Source organism: Alligator sinensis, unplaced genomic scaffold, assembly GCF_000455745.1.
Source record: "Alligator sinensis unplaced genomic scaffold, ASM45574v1 scaffold180_1, whole genome shotgun sequence".
In the NCBI taxonomy this organism is placed as follows: Eukaryota; Metazoa; Chordata; order Crocodylia; family Alligatoridae; genus Alligator; species Alligator sinensis.
Window position 1 is genome coordinate 656,754 of NW_005842640.1, and position 17,640 is coordinate 674,393.

The following is a 17,640-nucleotide window of genomic DNA, read 5'->3' on the forward strand; positions in this document are numbered from 1 at the left end:
ATAAACATTTTATTTATTTATATGGATATCTTGTCTGAAATTGGTCATAAATCCTTGAAAGAAATATTCTGGCTGAAATACGCCTTATGTCATATTTCCAAAAATAATTAAGAAGTATTTCCATCCGAATTGCAAATGACACCAAACTATGGGGGGAGGTAAACAAACTAGGGCAGGGAGTGAATCAGGCAGATTTAGACAGGCTGGGGAAGTGGGTGGAACAGAATAGGATGCAGCTTAACAAAGATAAGTGCCATGTGTTGCACCTAGGGAGGAAGAATCATCAACACTCCTATATCCTAGGAGGTACCATTCTAAGTTGCACAACTGCGGAAAGGGATCTCAAAGTCGTAGTTGACTCCAAAATGAACATGAGTCACCAATGTGATGAAGTAATAAGTAAAGCTAACTGCACTCTTTTTTGCATAAGTAGGTGCATCACAAACAGGTCTAGGGAGGGGATACTTCCCCTCTATGCAGCACTGATTAGGCCGTAGCTGGAGTACTGTGTCCAGTTTTGGGTGCCACATTTCAGGACAGATGTAGATAACCTGGACAGGGTTCAGAGGAGGGCCATGTGTCTGGTTAGAGGCCTACAGAAAAAACCCTATGAGGATTGAGGGACCTGAATCTCTTCCTGAATCTCAGGCTCTGCAAGAGAAGGCTGAGAGGTGATATTGTGGCTGCCTACAAACTCATCAGGGAGGGACAGCAGGAAGTAGGGGATACAATGTTTACCGGGGCACCCATCAGGGTAACTGGGAACAATGGCTACAAACTGAAGGAGAGCAAATTCAGACTGGACACCAGGAAACAATTTTTAACAGTGAGGGTTGTCAAAATACGGAATGCGTTTCCAAGGGAGGTGGTGCTGTCCCCTTCCTTGGAGGTATTTAAGAGGAGATTGGACAAACACCCGGCTGGGGTCATCTGACCCCAGCACTCTTTCTTGCCCAGGGCAGGGGGTCGGACTCAATGATCTAATAGGTCCATTCCGACCATAAAATCTATGAAATTTCAACCCCAGGCAAGGTCTAACTCATTTTTAACATGACTAATAGGGGTAGGTGTCTTGTAGTTTCACCCTCTATTATCCAGTCCCTGCTCTCTCCCTCCTTCACCTGCTTTCTATCACTAAAATCATCCCAAATGCTATGCAATATCCACTCCCAACTGTGCCCTGTAAATGGTGTTTATTAAGTTTAAAAAAAACCCAAACCATTTTCTGATTTTAGTTTCAACTAAGTTCACTGTGTTAAAGCCTGCTTGCCTTACACGCTACAACTAGGAATATTACGTTAATAAGACAAGATCTGAGATTAAAAACTGTCTCAACTCGGCACTTTTTTTTGTTCCTGTTCTTGTTGTTTTAGGATGCATTTCAGATGTTTTGAATTTTATAATGACCCCTAGGCTTATTCTGGGATGGAGGTTTCTAAATCCTGTTGGAATTGATCCCCTTTGTGTAAATGTAATAAATATTGACTGAAGTAGTGAAAGAGGTTAACAGTAGTCCATGGCATTTGAGTACCTCACAATCTGTATGTTTAACATACTTATTTTTTAGGTGGCTTGCAGCTGAAAAGATGTTAGGTGCCAAGATTTGCTTTGAAAATCCTACTGTGTGCTTATTTGTGTCTCTGATGCCAAATTTAATTTAAAACTGGCTCTAAGCAACTTAACAATGTCTTTGAGCCAGTGGTGGAGTTAGGAACAGGAGCTAGCTAGCTTCCTAAATACTCAGCCACAGCTAACTGATGGCTAGAAAAAGGTATTTAGAGGTTTTCTTTTGGGAATTGGCTTGTAGGTAAAGTAGATATGCCTTAGAACAATGGTCCAGGGCAACTTCAAGGGTTAATAGGTTTCTAAAAAGCCTGTTTGTGCCTTCAAGGCCCACTGTGTCTGACAGGCAAGCAGACACCCAGGCTGGGAAATGGAAGACACATTCCACAGAGTTCCATAACAAGATAAAGTGGCATTAGGTCACAGTGCCCAAGTGCAAGGCCCTTGGGATTTCTGGCTTTAGTAGATGGACCAAATCAGGAGAAACTAGAAAGCATCAAATTAGGATGTGTGCATGTGATGGGCTTGTGAAACAAAGGAATATGATGACAGAACACAATGTGGACACTATGATGACCACAGGAAGGCCAGTTGGCGATGCCCAGAAATGAAGAGGTACCAGGAGGGGCAAAGAATATAAAAGGAGGGATTTCATAGCAGCACAGTGTCTTGAGGCCACTATGCACAGAGGCTATACCACCAGCCAGTCTCACCCACCCTGCTGGGGGAGGGTGGGCCTCGGCCTCCAACCTTCAGGCCGCTGACATCTGACATTCAAGAGAGACCCTCAGAGTGAAGCTTGTGTTCTTGCCAAACGTATCTAGACTCTGATGACAACTCTAGAACTGGTAGATATAGAATTGTTTGCATTATTTTTATCTGCTATCCCGTCTGAATAAAATTCACCTATTATCGAATGGAAAGATCATGGTTGGTCTGAGGGTTTTGGGTCTACCTGGAACAAGGTATCTGGGTCATAAATCCAGTGCCAGCACTGACAAGTGTAGAAAATATGAATTTAGTTTTACCTGAGGCTGTGTTTCTTCTTAACTTTTCACCCCACTTCGCTTAAAGCATAGATTTTTTTTTTTTTTTTTTTTTAAATAATAAATACTAGCTTATTTGAGTGCCTGGATTATTTGAATTCCAATGTCACTGTATTTCCAAAAATGGGTAAGAGCTAACCAGTAAGTCATTGTAACATAATTGTGTCTGAGAGTGAGAACTGGATAAAAAGTGATCTGTATAATATACGTTAAAATCAGTATGAGGCTCTAATGATTGAGAGCGCTTTATTTTCTCTTCATCCTTATAAAATCTTTAGGAAGAGAGAAAGTTCTGAATAATTAGAGGAAGAATTTCTATTTCCATTGTTATACTGGCTCTTGCAGAGGGAAATTCCTTTACGACTTCCCCAGTGCTATCCTGCTATTTTCTGTGCAGAAACTGGGATTCAGCTCAGTAGAAAACCAGACACTTATCAGTTTCATAGTTTATCCTTGGACATAATAATTGTCTAACTTAATTCCAGAGCTGGTGGGTTGGTTGTAACTTCAAAGTAAATCTCTCTTCTCCTTTGCCAGTTTGTCACCGGCCTAAGTGACTACTGGAAAAGATTGCTGCCTGATTCTATTGAAAGTGAACAATGCCAAGTTCAATATGAACATATGGTAAATGTAAATACACCAGTGGACAGAGCATTACTCAGAGGAAAGAAATAGCTATTTGAAAAACCCAGGTATCTCTTTCTAAAAAGTTAATCAAACAACACGACAAAATCAAGTAGTTTTTTATTATAATCATTACTGGATGGTTAATAATTGTTGACAGAAGTAAAACATACTTTATTAATTAACACTGTTCTACAGAAATGAGCTGTGGATATTTAGAAAAATTTTTTCTTCTGTGATGTGAATTACCACAGAACATTATTAAACACCAAGAACTGATACAGAAGACATGCCTCGATTAGTGTGTTTACTCATGCACATAGTTTTATAAGATTGGGTCCAGTATTAATCATTGATAGGATGAGGGGAGAGCAGTGGATGTGGTATAGCTTGACTCTCTAATAAGACTTTTAGTACCGTCTGTTATGACATTCTCGTAAATAAGGTAAGAATATACAGTGTAGTTTGTCTACAAGTGGGCTACCTGAAGCCACTTAAGGTGGGCGCATAACTGTTTGGGAGTGCATAACTGATCATTGTGCTCAGGGACTGGTCATCAATGGTTTTGATGTCTAACTGGGAAAAGGTATGAAGTTGAGATTCCCCAGGTGAATTGCTAGGAACTGGTACTGTTTTAATATCTGTATTAATTACTTGGAGGCTGGAATTGAGAATTCACAGTTAGTAGCTTTGCAAGTGGCACCAACCTGAGGGTGGCAACAGGCTTTGGGAATAGGATTAGGATTCAGAATGAACTTGAGAAATTGGAGAAATGATCCTGAATGAATTGGATGAAATTCAATAAGGATGGGTGCAAAGTACTGCACTCAGAATGGAACAATCAGATGACCAAATATAAATTGGGGAATGACTGGCTAGGGCACAGTACTACAGAAAAGGACCTGGGTTATAGCAGGCCACAAGCTGAACATGAGCCAAGAGTATTCTGATACTGCCAAAGGAAAAAAATATATAAAGCCGATAGTATGCTAGGATGTATTTAGCAAAGGACTTCTCAGTTTTTTGGGGCACTACAATTCAAAAACAGTGTGTAAAAGTTGGAAAGAATTTACTGGAGAACAAAAGATTAGACATCTAAAAACCATGACATAGAAGGAATGGTTGGAAGAACTGAAGTTATTTTAGTCTGGAAAAGAGAAGATTGGCAGGGAGTGGGTGGGGGTATAGATTTGATAAGTCCTTCAAATACAAAAATAGTTGTTTATAAAGAGGATGGTGATCATCAACTGCTCCCTGAGTCCTCAGTGAATAGGACAAGAAATAACAGTCTTAAATTGCAACAAGGGTGATTTAGATTATATAACAGGAAAAACATTCTAACTATGAAAAAGTAGTGAAGTACTGAGCAGATTACTTAGGTTACGAACAGACATCGCATTTGCCCCAGGATAAACCATTTTATCCTGGGACAAAGTGCAGTTGTTCAGATGTCTGTCTGTTGCCCCAAGACTTATCCTAAAATGGTTCATGGGTTAAGAAGTAGTAATAGTTTTGTCCCAGGATGGTACTGAATGCATCTGAGTGGTTATCCCAGGACTGCATCTGAATCAATGGCAGAAAAGCAGCAGCACTTTCAGCTCCTCATTAAACCCTGATGGGTGACATGTATACACATCAATTCTAAGATATTTTTGTTCTGGGACAAACACAGGCACAACTTGTCTCAAGACAAATGCAACATCTTTCTAGTCTTGGGAAGGTTGTGGATCTCTGCCACTGGAAGTTCTGGTGCAGGTTAGACAACACTTACCAAATATGGTTTAGGTAGGGAGCTTTCTGATGGGGAGTGTTGGACTAGATGACTTTCTGAGCTCCTTTCCAGCCCTATATTTCTATGAAACTATGGCTATTTTAGAAATGGAAATGTATAAAAATTTAGAGTTGATATTTTAATATGAGGAAGAGCAGCTGAAGGTCTAGTTTATCTACAGAATTATCTAAGGAGAGAATATTGGTTTAGCTTTTGTTCTACTAAATATTGTTATTGCCACATGTAATTAAGCACAAGTGATACAGTAATTTTTGTATACATTTTTTGTACTATATCTTATGTAGTTTTGTCTTTTTGAAGGAAATATTTTCTTAGATGATTAATCTGGATTTATGTGATTGCTAAGTCTGGTTGCCTCATGTATGTTTGTATTTGCATACCTGGGGATGGAAATCTTCTGTGGTATCTCTTACTATTTCAGACTCTCTCAGGGTTTGCATAAATTGCATTTCTTTTTAACTTGAATATAAACTTGAATACAGCTTGAATCTAACTTGCAGTTATAACTTAATTTATAAATCCCCAAGGGATGACAAGGACTAATGGTCATAAACTATTGCAAGACTGTTTCAGGCTGGACACAAGGAAGAATTTCTTTACTGTCCGAGCCCCCAAGGTCTGGAATAGCCTGCTATCAGAGGTGGTTCAAGTACCTACGTTGAACACCTTCAAGACAAAATTGGATGCTTATCTTGCTGGGACCCTATGACCCCAGCTGACTTCCTGCCTTCGGGCGGGGGACTGGACTTGATGATCTTCTGAGGTCCCTTCCAGCCCTATTGTCTATGAAATCTATATTTAGCTTGAATAACTTGCTGTATTTACTTTAATCCAAGATGAAGTTTTTTCCCCCCAATCAGCATTGGGGCATGGGGAGAAGAAGGCCTCATCTTAGATTCAAGTAGCTGCCCAAGACAGGTGGTGGCTTAGCTCTGGCTTTGGCTGAAGCCAGAGCTAAGCCACTGTCTGCCCTGGGTTAGAGTGGCTTGTTTGGGGAAGGGGGCTTGCTGCTGTGGGGCAGTGTCAGGGGGAAAAAGGGACCTACAGGCTTCCCTTCCCCTTGCCCTCCTGTCTGTGCCTGCCCCCCCTCCCCTTTTTCCTTCCCTCCTTACTTCATACTCCAGTCCCTCTATCCCAGACCTAGCTCAGCTGAGAGCTGCTGCCACTTCTCCCTGACCAGGCTGGGATGGGGCCAACTTGGGGCCACGCTGCTTCTGAGTGCCCCAGAACTGAAGCAGATGTGCAGCAAAAGGTAAGGGGGGAGGTATGGGCATGGGGTGGGAATGGGGCAGGCACAGGGAGATGGGCAGCGGGGGTTGAGCATAGGCACAGAGGAGACAAGAGATGTGGGGCAGGATGCAAGGTGAAATGCGGTGGAGAGGCATGGAGTGGTGGTAGGTATGGGCACAGAGGGCAAGGGATGGGGGACAGGCTGTATTGGGAGTGGGGGTTGGAGAGGCAGGGAGTGGGGGGGCAAAGGGGAGGGGCAGACATGGAGAGGCAGGCAATGGGGGATCACATAGTAGAGGGGGACTCGTGGATAGGGGCAGGCAGCAGGGGGGCCAGGCACTGGCATATGGGGAGAAGAGACAGAGGAGAAAGGGAGGGTAGGGTATTGGCCCCTTGCCCCTGTTGTTGCTTTCCCTATCACCGCAGTGAGGGGGATGGTTTTAAGATGACCTTCCAGTAATTGGTTTCTATACACGGAAAATTTATAACAAATTTATAACTTTCCTTGTATAGAATCTAATTTTTGTTGGGGAGGGGCTCATCTTAAATTAAGAGTTCTCTTTGATCTGGGTAAACATAGTATTCATATACGGTTTGATTCTGCAGCTTTTGCAACAATGCAGGTTTTGCTGTTTAATTAAAGTTTCATAGTAGCTAGGGTCAGGAGGGACCTGAACAGATAATCTAGCCAGATGCCCTGCCATAGGCAGGAATGAATGCTGGGTTTACAAGACCCCAGGCAGGTGATCATCCAACCTCCTCTTGAATTTGACCAAGGTAGGGACGAGGACCACTTCCCTGGGAAGTTGGTTCCAGATTTTGGCCACTCTAACTGTAAAACATTGCTTTCTGATCTCTAACCTAAACCTATTCTCCATCAGCTTATGACCATTCTTCCTCATCACCCCAGGTGGTGCTAGGGAGAAAAGGGCTCTACCTATTTGCTGTTGATCTCCCCTGATGAGTTTGTAGGCAGCCACCAGGTCCCCCCTCAGCCTTCTCTTGCTGAGGCTGAACAGGTTCAGATCCCTCAGTCTCTCCTCATAGGGCCTGCCCTCTCACCAAGTGGGTGTCCCTCCTCTGAACCCTCTCCAGGCTGACCACGTCCCTTTTGAAGTGCAGCACCCAGTACTGGACACAGTACTCCAACTGCGGCTTGAGCAAACACGCAGAGAGAGGGAGTGTCACCTCTCTAGACCGGCTTGAGATGCACCTTTGGATGCATGACAAGTTATGGCTGGCCTTGCTGGCTGTGGTCTGGCATTGGCAGCTCATGTTCATCTTGGAGTCAATAATGACTCCAAGATCCCTTTCTGCCTCTGTGCTTTCAAGAGGGGAACTCCCCAGCCTGTATGTATGCTGTGGATTCCTTCTCCCAGTGAGAGTAGAATCGTGTCCTTAAGTCTCAATCTCACAGTGAACTATATGTGGATAGACCATTAAGCCCAATCCACTGAGGCAGCTTTGTTCTTGATACAGGGTTAGGATTTTCTGCATAAAATATGATTTAAGGCCTAAGCAGCTATTTTGCTCCCAGTGTAACTCTGTTGACTACAGTCAAGTTATGCTGCACAAATGCTGAACTAGTTCAGTCATCATGAAATCTATACTATCTAATTTAAGGCATTTTAACTGTTAATATGTTAAGTATATAATGCTATTTATTAAAAGTGTTGATTTATGCTACACTTGTTGAAGTTTAATGCTTTTTGTTTTTAAGTCGGACTACTCGGCATTAGATTTTTTTGTTGGTTTGCCAGAAGACCACAGAAGCTGTAAATTATATATGGAAAATATTTTAAAGGCAGTATTTTGAGGCTAAGAGCACTGAGTGCAGCTGGTTTGGTGTATTTTCCAAATCGGATTTTAAAATGGGAACCAGCTGCTCATATTTTGCTTTTAGTTGAAATACCAGCAGATGTCAGATACCCTGAACTTGCCATTTTTGAAATTATATTTGTTGGGGACAATAGACTTTAGCTTGATGTTGAATCCAGTTATAAATTATACTAACTTCCATATAACGCTAAAGCCCAGAAGTTGAAGTTCCGTATTCCTAAGGAGGTTCATTTGGGTGGTTTGATGCATAGGTCCCTAAATAAAAGGAATCTCGTACTGTAGAATCCATCGTTTGTTTGAACAGGTTTTGTACCTCAGCTAATTGTGCTAATCAAGTTATTTCCAAGCCTGATGCATCATTCTGCCAGGGGATTCATTGCTTCACTAAAAAATGGTTCCTGTTCATTGGCTTTGCAGCACGGGACTCCGATGACCACTGAAAGCATATGTTAGATGCTTTCTTGCTTGACCAGGCAGGTATACTTTTTGGAACCATTCTTTGGCACATGAGAGAGCACTGGTGGGAGACAAAATACTCTGTCTCTATTCATCCATTACCTCCTCCTGTGAGACTGAGTTCACAGACTTGATCTTTCCTGATATGATGATACATTGCAGAAGACTAGTCCAGAATTGCCTTGCTATAGATTAAAAGTGTTTATGAATTAATAAGAAATGAGTCTGGGGTTACTTTACATAAGTCGAACATTCATGTCAGGGAAAAATTTGTACATACCTGCAATTGAGGCCTAATTCAAAAAGACAGTCTTTGCATGGGTGACTGGTGCCACCTTAGGCAAAGGGGGCATATGTCCCCCCGGTGACCAGTCAGTGACCAGGGGAGGGGGGTCCGCCCGCAGGCAATCTCACTGACTGGGGGGCAGGTCCCTGTGGCTGAACATGCTGACCAGGGAGTGGCCTCAGCAGCTTCATCTGGCACTCCCACTCCCTGGCCAGCGCTTGCAGGGAGTGCACTGGTGCTCCCGCCTGCCCCCTCTTCCCATTGTCTAAATGGGGAGTGTGGCCTCTCAGGGGGTGCATATGCACCCACTTTGAGTCTCCACTGAGTCGTCTTTTGGGGTTTAGCAAGTGCCATAAGATCCTGGCAGGACTGAGGAGAATACCCTCAAATATTTCCTCTAGATTAGACCTATATGTTTTAATAAATTTGAATTATTTTAAAGTTAGATTTTACCAGAACCCTAAATATACCTGACACCACTTCATTTTTTGCCATTCATAAACATATTCATGGGATATGGTGAACAAAATTCACATTTTATTTGAAATAATAGCAAAATTGTTGTCTGTGGAATTCTAGGATCAATAGTGAACTTTATTTTGGCTTTAATAGCAATTTTCTTTCCACAAGAATGAAGATTTGCCCCAGTTTAAAGAAGCATAAGTTAATTCATCCTATGTCTTGAACTGAATTATTATTAACAAACTTTCTGTTACAACAACTTTCTAAATAACTTTTGATATAACCTATTTTCCTATAAAAAGAAGAGCTCTTTCAGTTACAGTGCATCTCCCTTTATGTGTAGGATCTTGGGAATATCTTGAAATTTTGAAGAAAATGAATATTTTTATAAGCAGAACATAATTCAATAGTGCAACCAACTCTCATTTAACTTCACTGGATGTTTCAGCTAATCCGAAGACTTGTCAAACAATTATTTTGTATTTGCTGGGCAGAGAGTAACCTAATATATTCGTATACCTACGCAGGTGCTCTTGTTGTGACTGTGAGGCATTATTAACTTTATCTGAAGTTTTATAAGTGTATTGTGGGGTTTCAAACAGGTTTGAAAAGAATCTCTCTCCCTTTCTCCCTCTCCACCTCCACCTTGTGCTCACTTTTGCTTATTCTCACTTCTCTCGGAATTTGGGGGGGGAGGAAATCTTTTCCACAGCACAAAGAGTCAAGAGTTTGTATTCCACATGCATTTGGTGCTACAAGATCTACCTCTTGGCACTAAGGGGTTAATGAGTACTTAAATACTTGAAAAGGTTACTATGGCTGAAATATTTGTTTGGTTGAAGCTTGATGGCAGAAGATTTAACTTCAGTAACCAAGGCTCTGTCAAATATCCACCATATTTTATTGAACACATGACATGAAATAGGTTTGTGGTAACGAACATAATCTTTGATCCAAAGAGAACTACTAAATAGTTTGAACTTTAGCACTAATATTACGTAATTGCAGTATATAAATATTCCTTAAAAGATTTTTAACATTACATACAGTCTTGTATTTCTATCATTGAACGTATTTGTTCAATAAAAGAAATATTCCTCAGTAGAAAACAGAAAAAATAAAAACCCTGAATAGTTTTCTGGTTGTTAAATATTGCAATACTGTTTGTGAATAATCTGTTAAATGTGCTGTGCTTTAATGTTGCTAGTGATGAAAATATTGTGCTTACTTTTAGATGTTCAACTCTGGTTTTATAGAGCTACTAGAATTGAATTTAACATAGCTATTGTAAACTGAGGACAGTCAAAATGTGGCAAGATTATTTTTAAACATCAGCTCAATTGTGCAGGATAACACCTAGATTTAAAGCAGTTAAATATGAACGCATGAATGCCATGTGTCCCAGGAGGCTGGGGGGCACGGTGAGCTCCCTCAGGCAGTGGCAGTGCTGTTGGTGGCAGGAGCTTGACAGTGGCAAGCATTCCTAGCATTTGGCAAATGGGGAGCTCCCACAGGTGGCCACAGCACTGGTAGGGTGAGCACTTACCAGCGGTTGGCAACCACCCATAGATGCTGCCGACAGCAGCAGTGTTTGTGGACCGCTCGCAGACATCAGCAGCAAGATGGGGTGTGGAGAGCAGTGGCCACCCACAGGTACTGCTGGCAGTGTCAGCAGCACCTTTTTGAAGGGAGTACACGTGCACCTGTGTGTACCCCCTACGCATTGCCAGTAGATGAACATATATTAGACCTTTTACATTTACAACTATTATTTTTACCTATCAGGACTCAAAAGTATTGATTGTATGTTAGTGAATGTTTCGGTTTCATTTTTGTTGTTAGTTAATAGAAGTAACTTTGAAAACTTGAATCATTTTATAACTATAGAAATTGCCACCTCTAGCTTTTGGTCTTCTACCAAGGGAACAATATTTATTACACAGGGAGTCGAGCCTTTTTTGCTACATCTAGCTTAACCCTCATATTATGATTTATAGCTGACTAATGACCCAGGCAACTAAACTGGTCATGGCCTACAAAAAACATTAATAAATATCTCCTTTGATTAATAAATACAGTTGGAATTAAAGCATTTCCATTTTATCTCATTTTTTATATTTAACTCGGAGAAAGACCAGCACGGGTTCGTGGCAGGCAGATCGTGCCTGACCAATCTAGTCTCTCTTTATGACCAGGTTACGAAACGTCTGGACACAGGAGGAGGGGTGGATGTCGTATACTTAGACTTCAGGAAGGCCTTCGATACGGTATCCCACCCCATACTGGTGAACAAGTTAAGAGGCTGTGACTTGGATGACTACACAGTCCGGTGGGTGGCAAATTGGCTGGAGGGTCACACCCAGAGAGTCGTGGTAGATGGGTTGGTTTCAACCTGGAAGGGTGTGGGCAGTGGGGTCCCGCAGGGCTCGGTCCTTGGACCGATACTCTTTAATGTCTTCATCAGCGACTTGGACGAGGGAGTGAAATGTACTCTGTCCAAGTTTGCAGATGACACAAAGCTATGGGGAGAAGTGGACACACCGGAGGGCAGGGAACAGCTGCAAGCAGACCTGGACAGGTTGGACAAGTGGGCAGAAAACAATAGAATGCAGTTCAACAAGGAGAAATGCAAAGTGCTGCACCTAGTGAGGAAAAATGTCCAGCACACCTACTGCCTAGGAAATGACCTGCTGGGTGGCACGGAAGTGGAAAGGGATCTTGGAGTCCTAGTGGACTCCAAGATGAACATGAGTCGGCAGTGTGACGAAGCCATCAGAAAAGCCAATGGCACCTTATCGTGCATCAGCAGATGTATGACGAATAGGTCCAAGGAGGTGATACTGCCCTTCTATCGGGCACTGGTCAGACCGCAGTTGGAGTACTGCGTGCAATTCTGGGCACCGCACTTCAAGAGGGATGCGGATAACCTGGAGAGAGTCCAGAGAAGGGCCACTCGTATGGTTAAGGGCCTACAGACCAAGCCTTACGAGGAGAGACTAGAGAAACTGGATCTATTCAGCCTCCGCAAGAGAAGGTTGAGAGGCGACCTTGTGGCTTCCTATAAGTTCATCACGGGGGCACAGAAGGGAATTGGTGAGGTATTATTCACCAATGCGCCCCCGGGAGTTACAAGAAATAATGGCCACAAGCTAGCAGAGAGCAGATTTAGATTGGACATTAGGAAGAACTTCCAGGGGGTCGGACTCGATGATCTACTGAGGTCCCTTCCGACCCTAACATGTATGAATCTATAAGACAGTACAGGCAGTGCTGTATGTTACAGAACTGGACAGTAGTTCACTTGTTAGTTGTTGTTACTACTCTTGATAAGGATGCACATTAGGCACGCACTTAAAACAATGTCAGAATAGTAATAATTGTGCTCTTTATTTATGATGGGTAAATAAGATGATGTTTAAATTCAGATTATGCCTGCAACTGTGGGAAGAGAGGTTTGGAAGGTACTAGGATACATTAGTACAGGGGTGGGCAAAATACAGCCCATGGGTCAGATGTGGCCCACCAGGCCATTCTATTCATAGACTGTAAGGCCAGAAGGGACCTCAGAAGGTCTTCAGGTCCAGCCCCCTGCACGAAGCAGGAAAGATAACTGGGGGTTAAGTGACCCCAGCAAGCTGACTGTCTAGTCTCCTCTTGAAGATTTCCAGGGTAGGCGATTGCACCACCTCTGGAGGGAGCTTATTCCACAGTGTGGACTGTGAAGAAGTTTTTCCTAATGTTGAGCCTGAATTGATCTTCCAGGAGTTTGTGGCCATTACTCCTGGTTTTCCCCTTGGGTGCCCTGGTGAGCAGCTGCTCACCAAGCCCTTGATGTACTCCCCTAGTGCAGTGGTAAGGTGCTACTAGGTCTCTTCTCAGCCTTCTTTCCTTCAGGCTGAAGAGTCCCAGATCCCTCAGCCTTTCCTTTTATGGCTTGCCGTTTAAGATTCTGATCGTATGGGTGGCTCTTCTTTGGACTCTCTCAAGCTTGTCCACATCCTTGTTAAACTGTGGTGCCCAGAACTGGACACAGTACTCCAGCTGCAGCCTCACCAGTGCTGTGTAGAGCAGAATAATCACCTCCCTGGTTTTGCTGAAGATGCATTGATTGATGCATACCAGATATTATTTGCCCTGCTGGCTACAGCAGGGGTAGGCAACGTTTTTTGGCAGGAGTGCCGAAAAAACCACAATATCTACCTTGGAAGGTGCTGGAGTGCCAACATGCCAGATCCCAGAGTAGCTGTTTGCAGCCTCCTAGCCGGAGCCACGCCCAGGAAGCCCATGGAACCCAGTCTGCTTGCAGCAGGGCTTGCAGCCTCTCAGCCTCCTGCTGGTAGCAGCCTGGGTTCCGTGGCTGGCAGCAGCTGCTTAGAGCCCGGGTTGGCAGAGGTGTGCTGAGCAAAATGGCCTTGCATGCCATGCTCGGCACACGTGCCAGGGGTTGCTGACCCCTGGGTTACAGCATCACACTGCCGGCTGTTGTTCATACTGTGGTCTGTTATTACCCCCAGGTCCCTTTCATTTGTGGTGCTAGTCAGTTTGGTGCCACCAAGCCTGTGTGTTGGGGGTTGCTCATCCCGAGGTGGGGCACTTTACATATCTCAACATTGAACTTCATGAGGTTCTGATCTGCCCAATTTGCTCGCCTGTCTGTCTGCCTGTGACTGTAGCCTATCTTCAAGCGTGACCATGCTTCCCCATAACTTGGTCTGCAAACTTGGCCAGTGAGCTTTTCACTCCCACATTCAAATAATTCATAAAGATGTTGAAAAGTACTGGACCGAGCACCAACCCCTGCGGGACACCGCTGCCCACTTCTCACCAGGATGACACTGATCCATTCGCTATGACTCTGGGTTGTATCCTGCAACCAGTTTCTTACCCACCTGACTGTCTCGGAGTTAAGCCCACAATCCTCCAATTTTCTTGCGAGGACATTGTGGGATACTAGATCAAAGGCCTTTTGGAAGCCTAGGTATACAATGTCAACCTGCTCACTCATGTCTGGTGGTGAGTTACCTGGTCACAGAAGGAGATGAAGCTGGTAAGGCAAGACCTGCCCACGATGAAGCTATGCTGGCTGTCATTCAAAATCTTACCTTCTGCAAGCTTATCACAGATAGATAGATAGACTCCTTGATGAACTTTTCTAGGATTTTCTCTAGGATGGAAGTTAGGCTGATCGACCTATAGTTACCTGGGTCCTCCCTCCTGCCCTTCTTTCAATGGGCACAACACTGGCCCTCTTCCAGTCCTCAGGGACTTCTCTAGAGTGCCACAAGTTGTGGAAGAGTTTTGCCTGGGGTTCCTCAATGACTTCGGCCAGCTCCTTCAGCACTTTTGGATGAAGATCATCTGGTCCTGCTGACTTTTTGTATACGTCTAGTTTTATTAATTGGTCATATACCAATTCTGTGGCAATAATAGGAAGGTGATTATTCCTGTGTTCGTCCTCTACTCTACCTGGCATGGTTTTCTCCTTGGTCTGTTGAAAGACCGAGGCGAAGTAGTTATTCAGGAGTTCAGCTTTCTCCTGGGTGCTGGTAACGAGCTCTCCTGAGTTGTTGAGCAATGGCCCCACACTCCCATTTGTTTTCCTTCTGTTCCCTATGTACCTAAAGAAGGACTTCTTGTCCTTGATTCCCTTTGCTAATCTAAGTTCAGTTGCCGCTTTAGCTTGTCTTATCTGTTCCCTGCAAGTGCGAGCCATCGTGGAATAGTCCTCCTTGGGGCCTGCCCTGAGCTTCCACTGTTTATAAGCCTCTTTCTTAAAAGGACTGTGATTTCCCTGTTTAGCCAAGAGGGCTTCCCAGTCCTTCTGTTAACTTTTTTCCACATGAGTATGGACTTCCTTTGTGCTTCAAGGATTGTGTTAAGGAACAACTACTCTTTGTGTACACCTTTTGCCTTTAGTCCCTGGTCCCACAGCACTAGACCTATTATTAACCTAAGCTTGTAGAAATTTGTATTTTTGAAGTTCAAGACTTCATTCCTGCCATCCCATTTGTCTGCGTTACGTTGGACAGTGAACATGATGTTCCCATGGTTGCTGTTGCCTAGACTTCCCTCTATATTTAAGTCAGTCACCAGGTCATCTCCTTTGGCAAGGACTGGGTCTAGCAGAGCATCACCTCTGGTTGGCCCATGCATCTCCTGAATCGGGAATTGCTCCTCAACACAGGTCAGGAAGGATTGCGAGTGTTCCTCCCAGGAGATGTTGGGATAATTAAAGTTGTCCATGACAACCATGTCATATACACATGCAGCCTCAGTCAGTTTTGGGTGAACTCCAGATGGAGTTCCTCCCCCTGGTTTGGTGGCATGTAGTATATACTTACAGTTAGGTCTCTCTTGCCATGCCCCCCCTCCCCGCCCTGCAACTTGACCCAGAGGGTTTCAAGCTGTCCATTTTTGGAGCTGATGTCGGCCTCCAAGGAAGGGTACTGCTCTTTCAGATAGAGAGCAATGCCTCCGCCTTTCTTCCCTGGCCTGTGGGACCCCCCCAAAATGTATTAAATTTAATATTCATCTGCTCCTTGCTACTTGCCAAGGATGACAGGAGCCAGAGGCAGTAGGACCCAGCAGCAGAACCCAGGAACTGAGCCCTGCCCCCATCCATTTCCCTGCTTCCCTGCCCCTGCACTACTCCGGCACCATGTGTTTCCCTGCTGCATCACTGGACCGCGGGAGCACAGGGCCATGCTGGTACCCCGGGGGGGGGGGGGGGGGGGTGTGTGTGTGTCCCACACGCACAGAGCACCATACACATGCATCCTCTCCCCAACACACAGCCCCCACCCCCCACAAACTCCATACACACCTACACCCCACATATCCACACACGCATGCTCCCTCACACCCACACCTCACATACCTACACACTCACAGTCCGTCACAAACTTATACCCACCCCCCACATGATATACAAGAGTCCGACTTCATTTTAAGCTATTGTGCAATCACCTCTATGTACACTACACAAAAATGTAAATCAGGACACAATATTTTTTAAATCAAATTTAATTAATTAATTAATTTTGTAGATTTTCACTTTTTTAGAATATAATTTGGTATTGTTCTGGTTCCAAGGTGTTAAAACCCCTTGCTGAAAGGGGTACTTCTGCGGGGCAAGGGGAGGGACTTCTGGTGGCAAAGGTTGGGATTAGGGGGCAGGACTTCTGGTCAAAAGATGGTGACCAGGGGGTGGGGTACCTGTCAAGGGGCAGGGCTACCCATAAAGCCCTCAATAGCTTGCCAAAACCCAGTAAGTGGCTCTCTGCCTGAAATAATTGCCTGCCCCTGCATTAGTACAGGTATTCCATACAAATAGCAGACTCTTATCTGTAGCAAACTTATTCGACTTGCTCATTCTGTTGAGCCCCAGCTCAAGTCTGGGATCGTGCCCGGTATGCAAAGGCCAATAAAGATACCAGGGGTGAAAGTATAAAGAAAATTTATTGCTAGCAATAAAAGGTGCGAGCGGAATAATTTCGCGTAACAAGCGCACACATTTCTAATTCTAAGCATCTTTTATACAGGAGTTTTTGGACCTTCATAAGCATCCTTGTTTGCTGATTGGTTATAAAGGAGTGACGCAAGGAGTTCTTTACTGAGCATGTCTCTATACCTGTGTTTTAGCTATGTATCTCATTTACATACATGTATGTTTCATTAGCATACTTTTTCCCCACCTAGGGGTGTGATTTTTAGTATTTTAATGAGCTCTTTGACCCAGTACTCTGACTCTGCTTTTGTTTTCAAGCCTCCTTTATCTAAGACTGTCTCCTCCTTATCATTGCAGATGCGCGTTTGTCACATAACATTCACTTTTGCTTGGGCTTTGCATAGTAGTTTCTAGGTCACTCCTTACAATTCCAGGTATCTTTACTCAAACTTTTTTAAGTTCAGAAATGTTACCTTGACTGGGATATCCCTGCTTTGTGCTGGAGGTTGGACTAAATGACCTTCTAAGGTTCCTTCCAGCCCTAATTTTCTATGATTCTGTGCGAGTCTACTTTAAACATTAATGCCCCTGTGAGTGTTCACTGTGATCCCTGACTGAAGGGATTTCTTTGTGGTGAGTGAACTGTGATGGAACCAAATGGCTGCAGCTTCACTTACAATGGTGGAATGAGTGAGGCCTGAAAGAAAGGGTTGACCAAAACAGCTCCAAATGAGTGAATAGCCAGAAATTACTGATTTAAGCAGTTCTGATGTAGCAGCTGATAGTAATGACATACCATTGCACATTTTCCCCCTAATAATGGTGCAAGCTTGATCCTTAGCTAAAGCTTAAAATTTCACTGCAGATGTATTTTTGTGGTCTCTGTTTGTAGCTT

At 43.8% G+C, this 17,640-nt stretch overlaps 1 protein-coding gene across 2 annotated transcripts in view; it reads left to right on the forward strand.

Moving 5' to 3' along the window:
• Positions 1-17,640, forward strand: part of ME1 (malic enzyme 1) — a 248,573-nt gene that overhangs the window by 136,914 nt on the left and 94,019 nt on the right. The gene's annotated exons all lie outside the window — the stretch shown is intronic.